The 16,353-nt window shown below is 40.7% G+C and overlaps 22 non-coding genes across 22 annotated transcripts; all 22 read left to right on the forward strand.

Annotated features, from left to right (window-relative positions):
- The first annotated feature begins 205 nt into the window (after positions 1–205).
- Positions 206–368, forward strand: LOC144423497 (U1 spliceosomal RNA). The gene has a single exon (XR_013475991.1). It is a non-coding gene; the product is annotated as a U1 spliceosomal RNA (small nuclear RNA).
- A 588-nt stretch (positions 369–956) lies between these two features.
- On the forward strand, positions 957–1,118 carry LOC144423447 (U1 spliceosomal RNA). Its single transcript, XR_013475941.1, has one exon. It is a non-coding gene; the product is annotated as a U1 spliceosomal RNA (small nuclear RNA).
- Positions 1,119–1,679: 561 nt separating this feature from the next.
- LOC144423502 (U1 spliceosomal RNA) lies at positions 1,680–1,842 on the forward strand. The gene has a single exon (XR_013475996.1). It is a non-coding gene; the product is annotated as a U1 spliceosomal RNA (small nuclear RNA).
- Positions 1,843–2,430: 588 nt separating this feature from the next.
- LOC144423398 (U1 spliceosomal RNA) lies at positions 2,431–2,592 on the forward strand. The gene has a single exon (XR_013475892.1). It is a non-coding gene; the product is annotated as a U1 spliceosomal RNA (small nuclear RNA).
- A 561-nt stretch (positions 2,593–3,153) lies between these two features.
- LOC144423503 (U1 spliceosomal RNA) lies at positions 3,154–3,316 on the forward strand. The gene has a single exon (XR_013475997.1). It is a non-coding gene; the product is annotated as a U1 spliceosomal RNA (small nuclear RNA).
- A 588-nt stretch (positions 3,317–3,904) lies between these two features.
- LOC144423304 (U1 spliceosomal RNA) lies at positions 3,905–4,067 on the forward strand. The gene has a single exon (XR_013475798.1). It is a non-coding gene; the product is annotated as a U1 spliceosomal RNA (small nuclear RNA).
- A 590-nt stretch (positions 4,068–4,657) lies between these two features.
- Positions 4,658–4,820, forward strand: LOC144423411 (U1 spliceosomal RNA). Its single transcript, XR_013475905.1, has one exon. It is a non-coding gene; the product is annotated as a U1 spliceosomal RNA (small nuclear RNA).
- Positions 4,821–5,412: 592 nt separating this feature from the next.
- On the forward strand, positions 5,413–5,575 carry LOC144423425 (U1 spliceosomal RNA). The gene has a single exon (XR_013475919.1). It is a non-coding gene; the product is annotated as a U1 spliceosomal RNA (small nuclear RNA).
- Positions 5,576–6,167: 592 nt separating this feature from the next.
- On the forward strand, positions 6,168–6,330 carry LOC144423315 (U1 spliceosomal RNA). The gene has a single exon (XR_013475809.1). It is a non-coding gene; the product is annotated as a U1 spliceosomal RNA (small nuclear RNA).
- Positions 6,331–6,921: 591 nt separating this feature from the next.
- On the forward strand, positions 6,922–7,084 carry LOC144423236 (U1 spliceosomal RNA). The gene has a single exon (XR_013475730.1). It is a non-coding gene; the product is annotated as a U1 spliceosomal RNA (small nuclear RNA).
- Positions 7,085–7,673: 589 nt separating this feature from the next.
- Positions 7,674–7,836, forward strand: LOC144424106 (U1 spliceosomal RNA). The gene has a single exon (XR_013476470.1). It is a non-coding gene; the product is annotated as a U1 spliceosomal RNA (small nuclear RNA).
- Positions 7,837–8,412: 576 nt separating this feature from the next.
- On the forward strand, positions 8,413–8,574 carry LOC144423264 (U1 spliceosomal RNA). Its single transcript, XR_013475758.1, has one exon. It is a non-coding gene; the product is annotated as a U1 spliceosomal RNA (small nuclear RNA).
- Positions 8,575–9,136: 562 nt separating this feature from the next.
- LOC144423146 (U1 spliceosomal RNA) lies at positions 9,137–9,299 on the forward strand. Its single transcript, XR_013475640.1, has one exon. It is a non-coding gene; the product is annotated as a U1 spliceosomal RNA (small nuclear RNA).
- A 579-nt stretch (positions 9,300–9,878) lies between these two features.
- Positions 9,879–10,041, forward strand: LOC144423491 (U1 spliceosomal RNA). Its single transcript, XR_013475985.1, has one exon. It is a non-coding gene; the product is annotated as a U1 spliceosomal RNA (small nuclear RNA).
- A 589-nt stretch (positions 10,042–10,630) lies between these two features.
- On the forward strand, positions 10,631–10,792 carry LOC144423377 (U1 spliceosomal RNA). The gene has a single exon (XR_013475871.1). It is a non-coding gene; the product is annotated as a U1 spliceosomal RNA (small nuclear RNA).
- Positions 10,793–11,352: 560 nt separating this feature from the next.
- Positions 11,353–11,515, forward strand: LOC144423336 (U1 spliceosomal RNA). The gene has a single exon (XR_013475830.1). It is a non-coding gene; the product is annotated as a U1 spliceosomal RNA (small nuclear RNA).
- A 589-nt stretch (positions 11,516–12,104) lies between these two features.
- Positions 12,105–12,267, forward strand: LOC144424160 (U1 spliceosomal RNA). Its single transcript, XR_013476524.1, has one exon. It is a non-coding gene; the product is annotated as a U1 spliceosomal RNA (small nuclear RNA).
- Positions 12,268–12,842: 575 nt separating this feature from the next.
- Positions 12,843–13,004, forward strand: LOC144423265 (U1 spliceosomal RNA). Its single transcript, XR_013475759.1, has one exon. It is a non-coding gene; the product is annotated as a U1 spliceosomal RNA (small nuclear RNA).
- A 489-nt stretch (positions 13,005–13,493) lies between these two features.
- Positions 13,494–13,656, forward strand: LOC144424143 (U1 spliceosomal RNA). Its single transcript, XR_013476507.1, has one exon. It is a non-coding gene; the product is annotated as a U1 spliceosomal RNA (small nuclear RNA).
- A 590-nt stretch (positions 13,657–14,246) lies between these two features.
- On the forward strand, positions 14,247–14,409 carry LOC144423477 (U1 spliceosomal RNA). The gene has a single exon (XR_013475971.1). It is a non-coding gene; the product is annotated as a U1 spliceosomal RNA (small nuclear RNA).
- A 589-nt stretch (positions 14,410–14,998) lies between these two features.
- Positions 14,999–15,161, forward strand: LOC144423222 (U1 spliceosomal RNA). The gene has a single exon (XR_013475716.1). It is a non-coding gene; the product is annotated as a U1 spliceosomal RNA (small nuclear RNA).
- Positions 15,162–15,750: 589 nt separating this feature from the next.
- On the forward strand, positions 15,751–15,913 carry LOC144424107 (U1 spliceosomal RNA). The gene has a single exon (XR_013476471.1). It is a non-coding gene; the product is annotated as a U1 spliceosomal RNA (small nuclear RNA).
- The last annotated feature ends 440 nt before the right edge of the window (positions 15,914–16,353 follow it).

Here is a 16,353-nt window from a genome sequence, read left to right on the forward strand (position 1 = left end):
CAGTTTCATTCTGCCATCGGATGGCAAAGAACTCGCGATGTATCACATAAAAGATTTGAACGCAATGAATCGTATTCTACGTTACTGACAGGCGAATCAATTAAAATCGCAACTTTTGCACATATCGTTTTTATTGTTGAGAAATTCTTCTCAACATTTAGCATAGAACATTTATTCAGGAATTCGCAACCAATCGTCCCAAATCATACCTACCTGACGAGGCCGTCAACCGCGATCACGAAGGCTGTTCTGACTAGGCGAGGTTTAGTCATTGCACCCAGACTAAATTGACCCTAGCGATTATCCCAAATGTGGATAACTCGGTCGTGTAATTTTTGCTTGTGGGGACTGCGTTCGCGCTATCCCTTTTATATATTTGCTCACGACCAATATCCTGTTGGCTTACGAGTTAGGTCAATGAGCGGCCACGTTGCTTTCATTAGTTGTGGCCGTATTGATCCTCGTTTGGGTGTGTTATATTTCTCATGACCAATCTTACAATCCATTTATTTATATTATTCCATGACATGCCTTGCCATTATCCAAGTTATCCCTTTATCCAACCGTCTCTAGATTGATTCCTTATTTGCAGTTCCACATTCAGATTGTGTTGCTATTGATTGAGCAATAGAATGAGCGCCAAGATTTGGAAGTATCATTGTTTGCTGTCCAAGGTACGTATTGGGGCTGTGGCTCTTTGTTTATAGTTTAATATTTCAAACCCTGGCTCTTTCTATTTCTTGTAAAGTTGTTCAGCTTCATTCTGCATCGGATGGCAAAGAACTCGCGATGTATCACATAAAAGATTTGAACGCAATGAATCGTATTCTACGTTACTGACAGACGAATCAATTAAAATTGCAAATTTTGCACATATCGTTTTTATTGTTGAGAACTTCTTCTCAACATTTAGCATAGAACATTCATTCATGATGCGCAACCAATCGTCACAAATCTTACTTACCTGACGAGGCAGTCAACCGCGATCACGAGGACGGTTCTGCCTAGGCGAGGTTTAGTCATTGCACCCAGACTAAATTGACCCTAGCGATTATCCCAAATGTGGATAACTCGGTCGCGTAATTTCTGCTAGTGGGACTGCGTTCGCGCTGTCCCTTTTATATATTTGCTTAGGTCAATGAGCGGCCACGTTGCTTTCATTAGTTGTGGCCGTATTGATCCTCGTTTGGGTGTGTTATATTTCTCATGACCAATCTTACAATCCATTTATTTATATTATTCCATGACATGCCTTGCCATTATCCAAGTTATTCATTTATCCAACCGTCTCTAGATTGATTCCTTATTTGCAGTTCCACATTCAGATTGTGTTGCCATTGATTGAGCAATAGAATGAGCGCCAAGATTCGGAAATATCATTATTCTCTGTTTAAGGTACGTATCGGAGCTGCGGCTCTTTGTTTATAGTTTGATATTTCAACCCCTGGTCCTTGCAATTTCTTGTAAAGTTGTTCAGTTTCATTCTGCCATCGGATGGCAAAGAACTCGCGATGTATCACATAAAAGATTTGAACGCAATGAATCGTATTCTACGTTACTGACAGACGAATCAATTAAAATCGCAACTTTTGCACATATCGTTTTTATTGTTGAGAAATTCTTCTCAACATTTAGCATAGAACATTTATTCAGGAATTCGCAACCAATCGTCCCAAATCATACCTACCTGACGAGGCCGTCAACCGCGATCACGAAGGCTGTTCTGACTAGGCGAGGTTTAGTCATTGCACCCAGACTAAATTGACCCTAGCGATTATCCCAAATGTGGATAACTCGGTCGTGTAATTTCTGCTTGTGGGGACTGCGTTCGCGCTATCCCTTTTATATATTTGCTCACGACCAATATCCTGTTGGCTTACGAGTTAGGTCAATGAGCGGCCACGTTGCTTTCATTAGTTGTGGCCGTATTGATCCTCGTTTGGGTGTGTTATATTTCTCATGACCAATCTTACAATCCATTTATTTATATTATTCCATGACATGCCTTGCCATTATCCAAGTTATCCCTTTATCCAACCGTCTCTAGATTGATTCCTTATTTGCAGTTCCACATTCAGATTGTGTTGCTATTGATTGAGCAATAGAATGAGCGCCAAGATTTGGAAGTATCATTGTTTGCTGTCCAAGGTACGTATTGGGGCTGTGGCTCTTTGTTTATAGTTTAATATTTCAAACCCTGGCTCTTTCTATTTCTTGTAAAGTTGTTCAGCTTCATTCTGCATCGGATGGCAAAGAACTCGCGATGTATCACATAAAAGATTTGAACGCAATGAATCGTATTCTACGTTACTGACAGACGAATCAATTAAAATTGCAAATTTTGCACATATCGTTTTTATTGTTGAGAACTTCTTCTCAACATTTAGCATAGAACATTCATTCATGATGCGCAACCAATCGTCACAAATCATACTTACCTGACGAGGCAGTCAACCGCGATCACGAGGACGGTTCTGCCTAGGCGAGGTTTAGTCATTGCACCCAGACTAAATTGACCCTAGCGATTATCCCAAATGTGGATAACTCGGTCGCGTAATTTCTGCTAGTGGGACTGCGTTCGCGCTGTCCCTTTTATATATTTGCTTAGGTCAATGAGCGGCCACGTTGCTTTCATTAGTTGTGGCCGTATTGATCCTCGTTTGGGTGTGTTATATTTCTCATGACCAATCTTACAATCCATTTATTTATATTATTCCATGACATGCCTTGCCATTATCCAAGTTATTCATTTATCCAACCGTCTCTAGATTGATTCCTTATTTGCAGTTCCACATTCAGATTGTGTTGCCATTGATTGAGCAATAGAATGAGCGCCAAGATTCGGAAATATCATTATTCTCTGTTTAAGGTACGTATCGGAGCTGCGGCTCTTTGTTTATAGTTTGATATTTCAACCCCTGGTCCTTGCAATTTCTTGTAAAGTTGTTCAGTTTCATTCTGCCATCGGATGGCAAAGAACTCGCGATGTATCACATAAAAGATTTGAACGCAATGAATCGTATTCTACGTTACTGACAGACGAATCAATTAAAATCGCAACTTTTGCACATATCGTTTTTATTGTTGAGAAATTCTTCTCAACATTTAGCATAGAACATTTATTCAGGAATTCGCAACCAATCGTCCCAAATCATACCTACCTGACGAGGCCGTCAACCGCGATCACGAAGGCTGTTCTGACTAGGCGAGGTTTAGTCATTGCACCCAGACTAAATTGACCCTAGCGATTATCCCAAATGTGGATAACTCGGTCGTGTAATTTCTGCTTGTGGGGACTGCGTTCGCGCTATCCCTTTTATATATTTGCTCACGACCAATATCCTGTTGGCTTACGAGTTAGGTCAATGAGCGGCCACGTTGCTTTCATTAGTTGTGGCCGTATTGATCCTCGTTTGGGTGTGTTATATTTCTCATGACCAATCTTACAATCCATTTATTTATATTATTCCATGACATGCCTTGCCATTATCCAAGTTATCCCTTTATCCAACCGTCTCTAGATTGATTCCTTATTTGCAGTTCCACATTCAGATTGTGTTGCTATTGATTGAGCAATAGAATGAGCGCCAAGATTTGGAAGTATCATTGTTTGCTGTCCAAGGTACGTATTGGGGCTGTGGCTCTTTGTTTATAGTTTAATATTTCAAACCCTGGCTCTTTCTATTTCTTGTAAAGTTGTTCAGCTTCATTCTGCATCGGATGGCAAAGAACTCGCGATGTATCACATAAAAGATTTGAACGCAATGAATCGTATTCTACGTTACTGACAGACGAATCAATTAAAATTGCAAATTTTGCACATATCGTTTTTATTGTTGAGAACTTCTTCTCAACATTTAGCATAGAACATTCATTCATGATGCGCAACCAATCGTCACAAATCATACTTACCTGACGAGGCAGTCAACCGCGATCACGAGGACGGTTCTGCCTAGGCGAGGTTTAGTCATTGCACCCAGACTAAATTGACCCTAGCGATTATCCCAAATGTAGATAACTCGGTCGTATAATTTCTGCTAGTGGGGACTGCGTTCGCGCTATCCCTTTTATATATTTGCTTACGACCAATATCCTGTTGGCTTACGAGTTAGGTCAATGAGCGGCCACGTTGCTTTCATTAGTTGTGGCCGTATTGATCCTCGTTTGGGTGTGGTATATTTCTCATGACCAATCTTACAATCCATTCATTGATATTATTCCATGACATGCCTTGCCATTATCCAAGTTATTTCCTTTATCCAACCGTCTCTAGATTGATTCCTTATTTGCAGTTCCACATTCAGATTGTGTTGCCATTGATTGAGCAATAGAATGAGCGCCAAGATTTGGAAGTGTCATTGTTTGCTGTCCAAGGTACATATCGGAGCTGCGGCTCTTTGTTTATAGTTTGATATTTCAACCCCTGGTCCTTGCAATTTCTTGTAAAGTTGTTCAGTTTCATTCTGCCATCGGAAGGCAAAGAACTCGCGATGTATCACATAAAAGATTTGAACGCAATGAATCGTATTCTATGTTACTGACAGACGAATCAATTAAAATTGCAACTTTTGCACATATCGTTTTTATTGTTGAGAACTTCTTCTCAACGTTTAGCATAGAACATTCATTCATGATGCGCAACCAATCGTCACAAACCACACTTACCTGACGAGGCAGTCAACCGAGATCACGAAGGCGGTTCTGCCTAGGCGAGGTTTAGTCATTGCACCCAGGCTAAATTGACCCTAGCGATTATCCCAAATGTGGATAACTCGGTCGTGTAATTTCTGCTAGTGGGGACTACGTTCGCGCTATCCCTTTTATATATTTGCTCACTACCAATAATCTTGTTGGTTTTCGAGTTAGGTCAATGAGCGGCCACGCTGCTTTCATTAGTTGTGGCCGTATTGATCCTCGTTTGGGTGTGGTATATTTCTCATGAACAATCTTACAATCCATTCATTGATATTATTCCATGACATGCCTTGCCATTATCCAAGTTATTTCCTTTATCCAACCGTCTCTAGATTGATTCCTTATTTGCAGTTCCACATTCAGATTGTGTTGCCATTGATTGAGCAATAGAATGAGCGCCAAGATTTGGAAGTATAATTGTTTGCTGTCCAAGGGTACGTATTGGGGCTGTGGCTCTTTGTTTATAGTTTATTATTTTAAACCCTGGCTCTTTGCTATTTCTTGTAAAGTTGTTCAGCTTCATTCTGCATCGGATGGCAAAGAACTTGCGATGTATCACATAAAAGATTTGAACGCAATGAATCGTATTCTACGTTACTGACAGACGGATCAATTAAAATCGCAACTTTTGCAAATATCGTTTTTATTGTTGAGAACTTCTTCTCAACATTTAGCATAGAACATTCATTCATGATGCGCAACCAATCGTCACAAATCATACTTACCTGACGAGGCAGTCAACCGTGATCACGTAAGCGGTTCTGCCTAGGCGAGGTCCAGTCATTGCACCCAGACTAAATTGACACTAGCGATTATCCCAAATGTGGATAACTCGGTCGTGTAATTTCTGCTAGTGGGGACTGCGTTCGCGCTATCCCTTTTATATATTTGTTCACTACCAATAATCTTGTTGTCTTACGAGTTAGGTCAATGAGCGGCCACGTTGCTTTCATTAGTTGTGGCCGTATTGATCCTCGTTTGGGTGTGGTATATTTCTCATGAACAATCTTACAATCCATTCATTGATATTATTCCATGACATGCCTTGCCATTATCCAAGTTATTTCCTTTATCCAACCGTCTCTAGATTGATTCCTTATTTGCAGTTCCACATTCAGATTGTGTTGCCATTGATTGAGCAATAGAATGAGCGCCAAGATTTGGAAGTATAATTGTTTGCTGTCCAAGGGTACGTATTGGGGCTGTGGCTCTTTGTTTATAGTTTATTATTTTAAACCCTGGCTCTTTGCTATTTCTTGTAAAGTTGTTCAGCTTCATTCTGCATCGGATGGCAAAGAACTTGCGATGTATCACATAAAATATTTGAACGCAATGAATCGTATTCTACGTTACTGACAGACGAATCAATTAAAATCGCAACTTTTGCAAATATCGTTTTTATTGTTGAGAACTTCTTCTCAACATTTAGCATAGAACATTCATTCATGATGCGCAACCAATCGTCACAAATCATACTTACCTGACGAGGCAGTCAACCGTGATCACGTAAGCGGTTCTGCCTAGGCGAGGTTTAGTCATTGCACCCAGACTAAATTGACACTAGCGATTATCCCAAATGTGGATAACTCGGTCGTGTAATTTCTGCTAGTGGGGACTGCGTTCGCGCTATCCCTTTTATATATTTGCTCACTACCAATAATCTTGTTGGTTTTCGAGTTAGGTCAATGAGCGGCCACGCTGCTTTCATTAGTTGTGGCCGTATTGATCCTCGTTTGGGTGTGTTATATTTCTCATGACCAATCTTACAATCCATTTATTGATATTATTCCATGACATGCTTTGCCATTATCCAAGTTATCACTTTATCCGACCGTCTCTAGATTGATTCCTTATTTGCAGTTCCACATTCAGATTGTGTTGCCATTGATTGAGCAATAGAATGAGCGCCAAGATTTGGAAGTATAATTGTTTGCTGTCCAAGGGTACGTATTGGGGCTGTGGCTCTTTGTTTATAGTTTATTATTTTAAACCCTGGCTCTTTGCTATTTCTTGTAAAGTTGTTCAGCTTCATTCTGCATCGGATGGCAAAGAACTCGCGATGTATCACATAAAAGATTTGAACGCAATGAATCGTATTCTACGTTACTGACAGACGAATCAATTGAAATCGCAACTTTTGCACATATCGTTTTAATTGTTGAGAACTTCTTCTCAACATTCAGCATAGAACATTCATTCATGATGCGCAACCAATCGTCACAAATCATACTTACCTGACGAGGCAGTCAACCGTGATCACGAAGGCGGTTCTGCCTAGGCGAGGTTTAGTCATTGCACCCAGACTAAATTGACCCTAGCGATTATCCCAAATGTGAATACCTCGGTCGTGTAATTTCTGCTAGTGGGGACTGCGTTCGCGCTATCCCTTTTATATATTTGCTCACGACCAATATCCTGTTGGCTTACGAGTTAGGTCAATGAGCGGCCACGTTGCTTTCATTAGTTGTGGCCTTATTGATCCTCGTTTGGGTGTGGTATATTTCTCATGAACAATCTTACAATCCATTCATTGATATTATTCCATGACATGCCTTGCCATTATCCAAGTTATTTCCTTTATCCAACCGTCTCTAGATTGATTCCTTATTTGCAGTTCCACATTCAGATTGTGTTGCCATTGATTGAGCAATAGAATGAGCGCCAAGATTTGGAAGTATCATTGTTTGCTGTCCAAGGTACGTATCGGGGCTGCGGCTCTTTGTTTATAGTTTAATATTTCAACCCCTGGTCCTTGCTATTTCTTGTAAAGTTGTTCAGCTTCATTCTGCATCGGATGGCAAAAAACTCACGATGTATCACATAAAAGATTTGAACGCAATGAATCGTATTCTACGTTACTGACAGACGAATCAATTAAAATTGCAACTTTTGCACATATCGTTTTTATTGTGGAGAACTTCTTCTCAACGTTTAGCATAGAACATTCATTCATGATGCGCAACCAATCGTCACAAACCATACTTACCTGACGAGGCAGTCAACCGCGATCACGAAGGCGGTTCCGCCTAGGCGAGGTTTAGTCATTGCACCCAGACTAAATTGACCCTAGCGATTATCCCAAATGTGGATAACTCGGTCGTGTAATTTCTGCTAGTGGGGACTGCGTTCGCGCTATCCCTTTTATATACTTGCTCACTACCAATAATCTTGTTGTCTTTCGAGTTAGGTCAAAGAGCGGCCACGCTGCTTTCATTAGTTGTGGCCGTATTGATCCTCGTTTGGGTGTGTTATATTTCTCATGACCAATCTTACAATCCATTTATTGATATTATTCCATGACATGCTTTGCCATTATCCAAGTTATCCCTTCATCCGACCGTCCTTGCTTGCAGTTCCACATTCAGATTGTGTTGCCATTGATTGAGCAATAGAATGAGCGCCTAGTTTCGGAAATAGCGTTATTCTCTGTTTAGGGTACGTATCGGAGCTGCGGCTCTTTGTTTATAGTTTAATGTTTCAACCCCTGGTCCTTGCTATTTCTTGTAAAGTTGTTCAGCTTTATTCTGCATCGGATGGCAAAAAACTCACGATGTATCACATAAAAGATTTGAACGCAATGAATCGTATTCTATGTTACTGACAGACGAATCAAATAAAATTGCAACTTTTGCACAAATCGTTTTTATTGTTGAGAACTTCTTTTCAACGTTTAGCATAGAACATTCATTCATGATGCGCAACCAATCGCCACAAGTCATACTTACCTGACGAGGCAGTCAACCGCGATCACGAAGGCGGTTCTGCCTAGGCGAGGTTTAGTCATTGCACCCAGGCTAAATTGACCCTAGCGATTATCCCAAATGTGGATAACTCGGTCGCGTAATTTCTGCTAGTGGGACTGCGTTCGCGCTGTCCCTTTTATATATTTGCTTAGGTCAATGAGCGGCCACGTTGCTTTCATTAGTTGTGGCCGTATTGATCCTCGTTTGGGTGTGGTATATTTCTCATGAACAATCTTACAATCCATTCATTGATATTATTCCATGACATGCCTTGCCATTATCCAAGTTATTTCCTTTATCCAACCGTCTCTAGATTGATTCCTTATTTGCAGTTCCACATTCAGATTGTGTTGCCATTGATTGAGCAATAGAATGAGCGCCAAGATTTGGAAGTATAATTGTTTGCTGTCCAAGGGTACGTATTGGGGCTGTGGCTCTTTGTTTATAGTTTATTATTTTAAACCCTGGCTCTTTGCTATTTCTTGTAAAGTTGTTCAGCTACATTCTGCATCGGATGGCAAAGAACTCGCGATGTCTCACATAAAAGATTTGAACGCCATGAATCGTATTCTACGTTACTGACAGACGAATCAATTAAAATTGCAACTTTTGCACATATCGTTTTTATTGTTGAGAACTTCTTCTCAACAATTAGTATAGAACATTCATTCATGATGCGCAACCAATCGTCACAAATCATACTTACCTGACGAGGCAGTCAACCGCGATCACGAAGACGGTTCTGCCTAGGCGAGGTTTAGTCATTGCACCCAGACTAAATTGACCCTAGCGATTATCCCAAATGTGGATAACTCGGTCGTGTAATTTCTGCTTGTGGGGACTGCGTTGGCGCTATCCCTTTTATATATTTGCTCACGACCAATATCCTGTTGGCTTACGAGTTAGGTCAATGAGCGGCCACGTTGCTTTCATTAGTTGTGGCCGTATTGATCCTCGTTTGGGTGTGTTATATTTCTCATGACCAATCTTACAATCCATTTATTTATATTATTCCATGACATGCCTTGCCATTATCCAAGTTATCCCTTTATCCAACCGTCTCTAGATTGATTCCCTTTTTGCAGTTCCACATTCAGATTGTGTTGCCATTGATTGAGCAATAGAATGAGCGCCAAGATTTGGAAGTATCATTGTTTGCTGTCCAAGGTACGTATTGGGGCTGTGGCTCTTTGTTTATAGTTTAATATTTCAAACCCTGGCTCTTTGCTATTTCTTGTAAAGTTGTTCAGCTTCATTCTGCATAGAACTCGCGATGTATCACATAAAAGATTTGAACGCAATGAATCGTATTCTACGTTATTGACAGACGAATCAATTAAAATTGCAAATTTTGCACATATCGTTTTTATTGTTGAGAACTTCTTCTCAACATTTAGCATAGAACATTCATTCATGATGCGCAACCAATCGTCACAAATCATACTTACCTGACGAGGCAGTCAACCGCGATCACGAAGACGGTTCTGCCTAGGCGAGGTTTAGTCATTGCACCCAGACTAAATTGACCCTAGCGATTATTCCAAGTGTCGATAACTCGGTCGTGTAATTTCTGCTTGTGAGGACTGCGTTCGCGCTATCCCTTTTATATATTTGCTCACGACCAATATCCTGTTGGCTTAAGAGTTAGGTCAATGAGCGGCCACGTTGCTTCCATTAGTTGTGGCCGTATTGATCCTCGTTTGGGTGTGTTATATTTCTCATGACCAATCTTACCATCCATTTATTTATATTATTTCATGACATGCCTTGCCATTATCCAAGTTATCCCTTTATCCAACCGTCTCTAGATTGATTCCTTATTTGCAGTTCCACATTCAGATTGTGTTGCCATTGATTGAGCAATAGAATGAGCGCCGAGATTTGGAAGTATCATTGTTTGCTGTCCAGGGTACGTATTGGGGCTGTGGCTCTTCGTTTATAGTTTAATATTTTGAACCCTGGCTCTTTGCTATTTCTTGTAAAGTTGTTCAGCTACATTCTGCATCGGATGGCAAAGAACTCGCGATGTCTCACATAAAAGATTTGAACGCAATGAATCGTATTCTACGTTACTGACAGACGAATCAATTAAAATTGCAACTTTTGCACATATCGTTTTTATTGTTGAGAACTTCTTCTCAACATTTAGTATAGAACATTCATTCATGATGCGCAACCAATCGTCACAAATCATACTTACCTGACGAGGCAGTCAACCGCGATCACGAAGACGGTTCTGCCTAGGCGAGGTTTAGTCATTGCACCCAGACTAAATTGACCCTAGTGATTATCCCAAATGTGGATAACTCGGTCGCGTAATTTCTGCTAGTGGGACTGCGTTCGCGCTGTCCCTTTTATATATTTGCTTAGGTCAATGAACGGCCACGTTGCTTTCATTAGTTGTGGCCGTATTGATCCTCGTTTGGGTGTGTTATATTTCTCATGACCAATCTTACAATCCATTTATTTATATTATTCCATGACATGCCTTGCCATTATCCAAGTTATTCATTTATCCAACCGTCTCTAGATTGATTCCTTATTTGCAGTTCCACATTCAGATTGTGTTGCCATTGATTGAGCAATAGAATGAGCGCCAAGATTCGGAAATATCATTATTCTCTGTTTAAGGTACGTATCGGAGCTGCGGCTCTTTGTTTATAGTTTGATATTTCAACCCCTGGTCCTTGCAATTTCTTGTAAAGTTGTTCAGTTTCATTCTGCCATCGGATGGCAAAGAACTCGCGATGTATCACATAAAAGATTTGAACGCAATGAATCGTATTCTACGTTACTGACAGACGAATCAATTAAAATCGCAACTTTTGCACATATCGTTTTTATTGTTGAGAACTTCTTCTCAACATTTAGCATAGAACATTCATTCATGATGCGCAACCAATCGTCACAAATCATACTTACCTGACGGGGCAGTCAACCGTGATCACGTAGGCGGTTCTGCCTAGGCGAGGTTTAGTCATTGCACCCAGACTGAATTGACCCTAGCGATTATCCCAAATGTAGATAACTCGGTCGTGTAATTTCTGCTAGTGGGGACTGCGTTCGCGCTATCCCTTTTATATATTTGCTTACGACCAATATCCTGTTAGCTTACGAGTTAGGTAAATGAGCGGCCACGTTGCTTTCATTAGTTGTGGCCGTATTGATCCTCGTTTGGGTGTGGTATATTTCTCATGACCAATCTTACAATCCATTCATCGATATTATTCCATGACATGCCTTGCCATTATCCAAGGTATTTCCTTTATCCAACCGTCTCTAGATTGATTCCTTATTTGCAGTTCCACATTCAGATTGTGTTGCCATTGATTGAGCAATAGAATGAGCGCCAAGATTTGGAAGTATCATTGTTTGCTGTCCAAGGTACGTATCGGGGCTGCGGCTCTCTGTTTATAGTTTAATATTTCAACCCCTGGTCCTTGCTATTTCTTGTAAAGTTGTTCAGCTTCATTCTGCATCGGATGGCAAAAAACTCACGATGTATCACATAAAAGATTTGAACGCAATGAATCGTATTCTACGTTACTGACAGACGAATCAATTAAAATTGCAACTTTTGCACATATCGTTTTTATTGTGGAGAACTTCTTCTCAACGTTTAGCATAGAACATTCATTCATGATGCGCAACCAATCGTCACAAACCATACTTACCTGACGAGGCAGTCAACCGCGATCACGAAGGCGGTTCTGCCTAGGCGAGGTTTAGTCATTGCACCCAGACTAAATTGACCCTAGCGATTATCCCAAATGTGGATACCTCGGTCGTGTAATTTCTGCTAGTGGGGACTGCGTTCGCGCTATCCCTTTTATATATTTGCTCACGACCAATATCCTGTTGGCTTACGAGTTAGGTCAATGAGCGGCCACGTTGCTTTCATTAGTTGTGGCCTTATTGATCCTCGTTTGGGTGTGGTATATTTCTCATGAACAATCTTACAATCCATTTATTGATATTATTCCATGACATGCTTTGCCATTATCCAAGTTATCCCTTTATCCGACCGTCCTTGCTTGCAGTTCCACATTCAGATTGTGTTGCCATTGATTGAGCAATAGAATGAGCGCCTAGTTTCGGAAATATCGTTATTCTCTGTTTAGGGTACGTATCGGAGCTGCGGCTCTTTGTTTATAGTTTAATGTTTCAACCCCTGGTCCTTGCTATTTCTTGTAAAGTTGTTCAGCTTCATTCTGCATCGGATGGCAAAAAACTCACGATGTATCACATAAAAGATTTGAACGCAATGAATCGTATTCTATGTTACTGACAGACGAATCAAATAAAATTGCAACTTTTGCACATATCGTTTTTATTGTTGAGAACTTCTTTTCAACGTTTAGCATAGAACATTCATTCATGATGCGCAACCAATCGCCACAAATCATACTTACCTGACGAGGCAGTCAACCGCGATCACGAAGGCGGTTCTGCCTAGGCGAGGTTTAGTCATTGCACCCAGGCTAAATTGACCCTAGCGATTATCCCAAATGTGGATAACTCGGTCGCGTAATTTCTGCTAGTGGGACTGCGTTCGCGCTGTCCCTTTTATATATTTGCTTAGGTCAATGAGCGGCCACGTTGCTTTCATTAGTTGTGGCCGTATTGATCCTCGTTTGGGTGTGGTATATTTCTCATGAGCAATCTTACAATCCATTCATTGATATTATTCCATGACATGCCTTGCCATTATCCAAGTTATTTCCTTTATCCAACCGTCTCTAGATTGATTCCTTATTTGCAGTTCCACATTCAGATTGTGTTGCCATTGATTGAGCAATAGAATGAGCGCCAAGATTTGGAAGTATAATTGTTTGCTGTCCAAGGGTACGTATTGGGGCTGTGGCTCTTTGTTTATAGTTTATTATTTTAAACCCTGGCTCTTTGCTATTTCTTGTAAAGTTGTTCAGCTACATTCTGCATCGGATGGCAAAGAACTCGCGATGTCTCACATAAAAGATTTGAAAGATTGAGAACTTCTTCTCAACATTTAGTATAGAACATTCATTCATGATGCGCAACCAATCGTCACAAATCATACTTACCTGACGAGGCAGTCAACCGCGATCACGAAGACGGTTCTGCCTAGGCGAGGTTTAGTCATTGCACCCAGACTAAATTGACCCTAGCGATTATCCCAAATGTGGATAACTCGGTCGTGTAATTTCTGCTTGTGGGGACTGCGTTCGCGCTATCCCTTTTATATATTTGCTCACGACCAATATCCTGTTGGCTTACGAGTTAGGTCAATGAGCGGCCACGTTGCTTTCATTAGTTGTGGCCGTATTGATCCTCGTTTGGGTGTGTTATATTTCTCATGACCAATCTTACAATCCATTTATTTATATTATTCCATGACATGCCTTGCCATTATCCAAGTTATCCCTTTATCCAACCGTCTCTAGATTGATTCCTTATTTGCAGTTCCACATTCAGATTGTGTTGCCATTGATTGAGCAATAGAATGAGCGCCAAGATTTGGAAGTATCATTGTTTGCTGTCCAAGGTACGTATTGGGGCTGTGGCTCTTTGTTTATAGTTTAATATTTCAAACCCTGGCTCTTTGCTATTTCTTGTAAAGTTGTTCAGTTTCATTCTGCCATCGGATGGCAAAGAACTCGCGATGTATCACATAAAAGATTTGAACGCAATGAATCGTATTCTACGTTACTGACAGACGAATCAATTAAAATCGCAACTTTTGCACATATCGTTTTTATTGTTGAGAACTTCTTCTCAACATTTAGCATAGAACATTCATTCATGATGCGCAACCAATCGTCACAAATCATACTTACCTGACGGGCCAGTCAACCGTGATCACGTAGGCGGTTCTGCCTAGGCGAGGTTTAGTCATTGCACCCAGACTAAATTGACCCTAGCGATTATCCCAAATGTAGATAACTCGGTCGTGTAATTTCTGCTAGTGGGGACTGCGTTCGCGCTATCCCTTTTATATATTTGCTTACGACCAATATCCTGTTAGCTTACGAGTTAGGTAAATGAGCGGCCACGTTGCTTTCATTAGTTGTGGCCGTATTGATCCTCGTTTGGGTGTGGTATATTTCTCATGACCAATCTTACAATCCATTCATCGATATTATTCCATGACATGCCTTGCCATTATCCAAGTTATTTCCTTTATCCAACCGTCTCTAGATTGATTCCTTATTTGCAGTTCCACATTCAGATTGTGTTGCCATTGATCGAGCAATAGAATGAGCGCCAAGATTTGGAAGTATCATTGTTTGCTGTCCAAGGTACGTATCGGGGCTGCGGCTCTTTGTTTATAGTTTAATATTTCAACCCCTGGTCCTTGCTATTTCTTGTAAAGTTGTTCAGCTTCATTCTGCATCGGATGGCAAAAAACTCACGATGTATCACATAAAAGATTTGAACGCAATGAATCGTATTCTACGTTACTGACAGACGAATCAATTAAAATTGCAACTTTTGCACATATCGTTTCTATTGTGGAGAACTCCTTCTCAACGTTTAGCATAGAACATTCATTCATGATGCGCAACCAATCGTCACAAACCATACTTACCTGACGAGGCAGTCAACCGCGATCACGAAGGCGGTTCTGCCTAGACGAGGTTTAGTCATTGCACCCAGACTAAATTGACCCTAGCGATTATCCCAAATGTGGATACCTCGGTCGTGTAATTTCTGCTAGTGGGGACTGCGTTCGCGCTATCCCTTTTATATATTTGCTCACGACCAATATCCTGTTGGCTTACGAGTTAGGTCAATGAGCGGCCACGTTGCTTTCATTAGTTGTGGCCTTATTGATCCTCGTTTGGGTGTGGTATATTTCTCATGAACAATCTTACAATCCATTCATTGATATTATTCCATGACATGCCTTGCCATTATCCAAGTTATTTCCTTTATCCAACCGTCTCTAGATTGATTCCTTATTTGCAGTTCCACATTCAGATTGTGTTGCCATTGATTGAGCAATAGAATGAGCGCCAAGATTTGGAAGTATCATTGTTTGCTGTCCAAGGTACGTATCGGGGCTGCGGCTCTTTGTTTATAGTTTAATATTTCAACCCCTGGTCCTTGCTATTTCTTGTAAAGTTGTTCAGCTTCATTCTGCATCGGATGGCAAAAAACTCACGATGTATCACATAAAAGATTTGAACGCAATGAATCGTATTCTACGTTACTGACAGACGAATCAATTAAAATTGCAACTTTTGCACATATCGTTTTTATTGTGGAGAACTTCTTCTCAACGTTTAGCATAGAACATTCATTCATGATGCGCAACCAATCGTCACAAACCATACTTACCTGACGAGGCAGTCAACCGCGATCACGAAGGCGGTTCCGCCTAGGCGAGGTTTAGTCATTGCACCCAGACTAAATTGACCCTAGCGATTATCCCAAATGTGGATAACTCGGTCGTGTAATTTCTGCTAGTGGGGACTGCGTTCGCGCTATCCCTTTTATATACTTGCTCACTACCAATAATCTTGTTGTCTTTCGAGTTAGGTCAAAGAGCGGCCACGCTGCTTTCATTAGTTGTGGCCGTATTGATCCTCGTTTGGGTGTGTTATATTTCTCATGACCAATCTTACAATCCATTTATTGATATTATTCCATGACATGCTTTGCCATTATCCAAGTTATCCCTTCATCCGACCGTCCTTGCTTGCAGTTCCACATTCAGATTGTGTTGCCATTGATTGAGCAATAGAATGAGCGCCTAGTTTCGGAAATAGCGTTATTCTCTGTTTAGGGTACGTATCGGAGCTGCGGCTCTTTGTTTATAGTTTAATGTTTCAACCCCTGGTCCTTGCTATTTCTTGTAAAGTTGTTCAGCTTTATTCTGCATCGGATGGCAAAAAACTCACGATGTATCACATAAAAGATTTGAACGCAATGA

Source organism: Styela clava, chromosome 5 (genome assembly GCF_964204865.1).
Source record: "Styela clava chromosome 5, kaStyClav1.hap1.2, whole genome shotgun sequence".
In the NCBI taxonomy this organism is placed as follows: Eukaryota; Metazoa; Chordata; class Ascidiacea; order Stolidobranchia; family Styelidae; genus Styela; species Styela clava.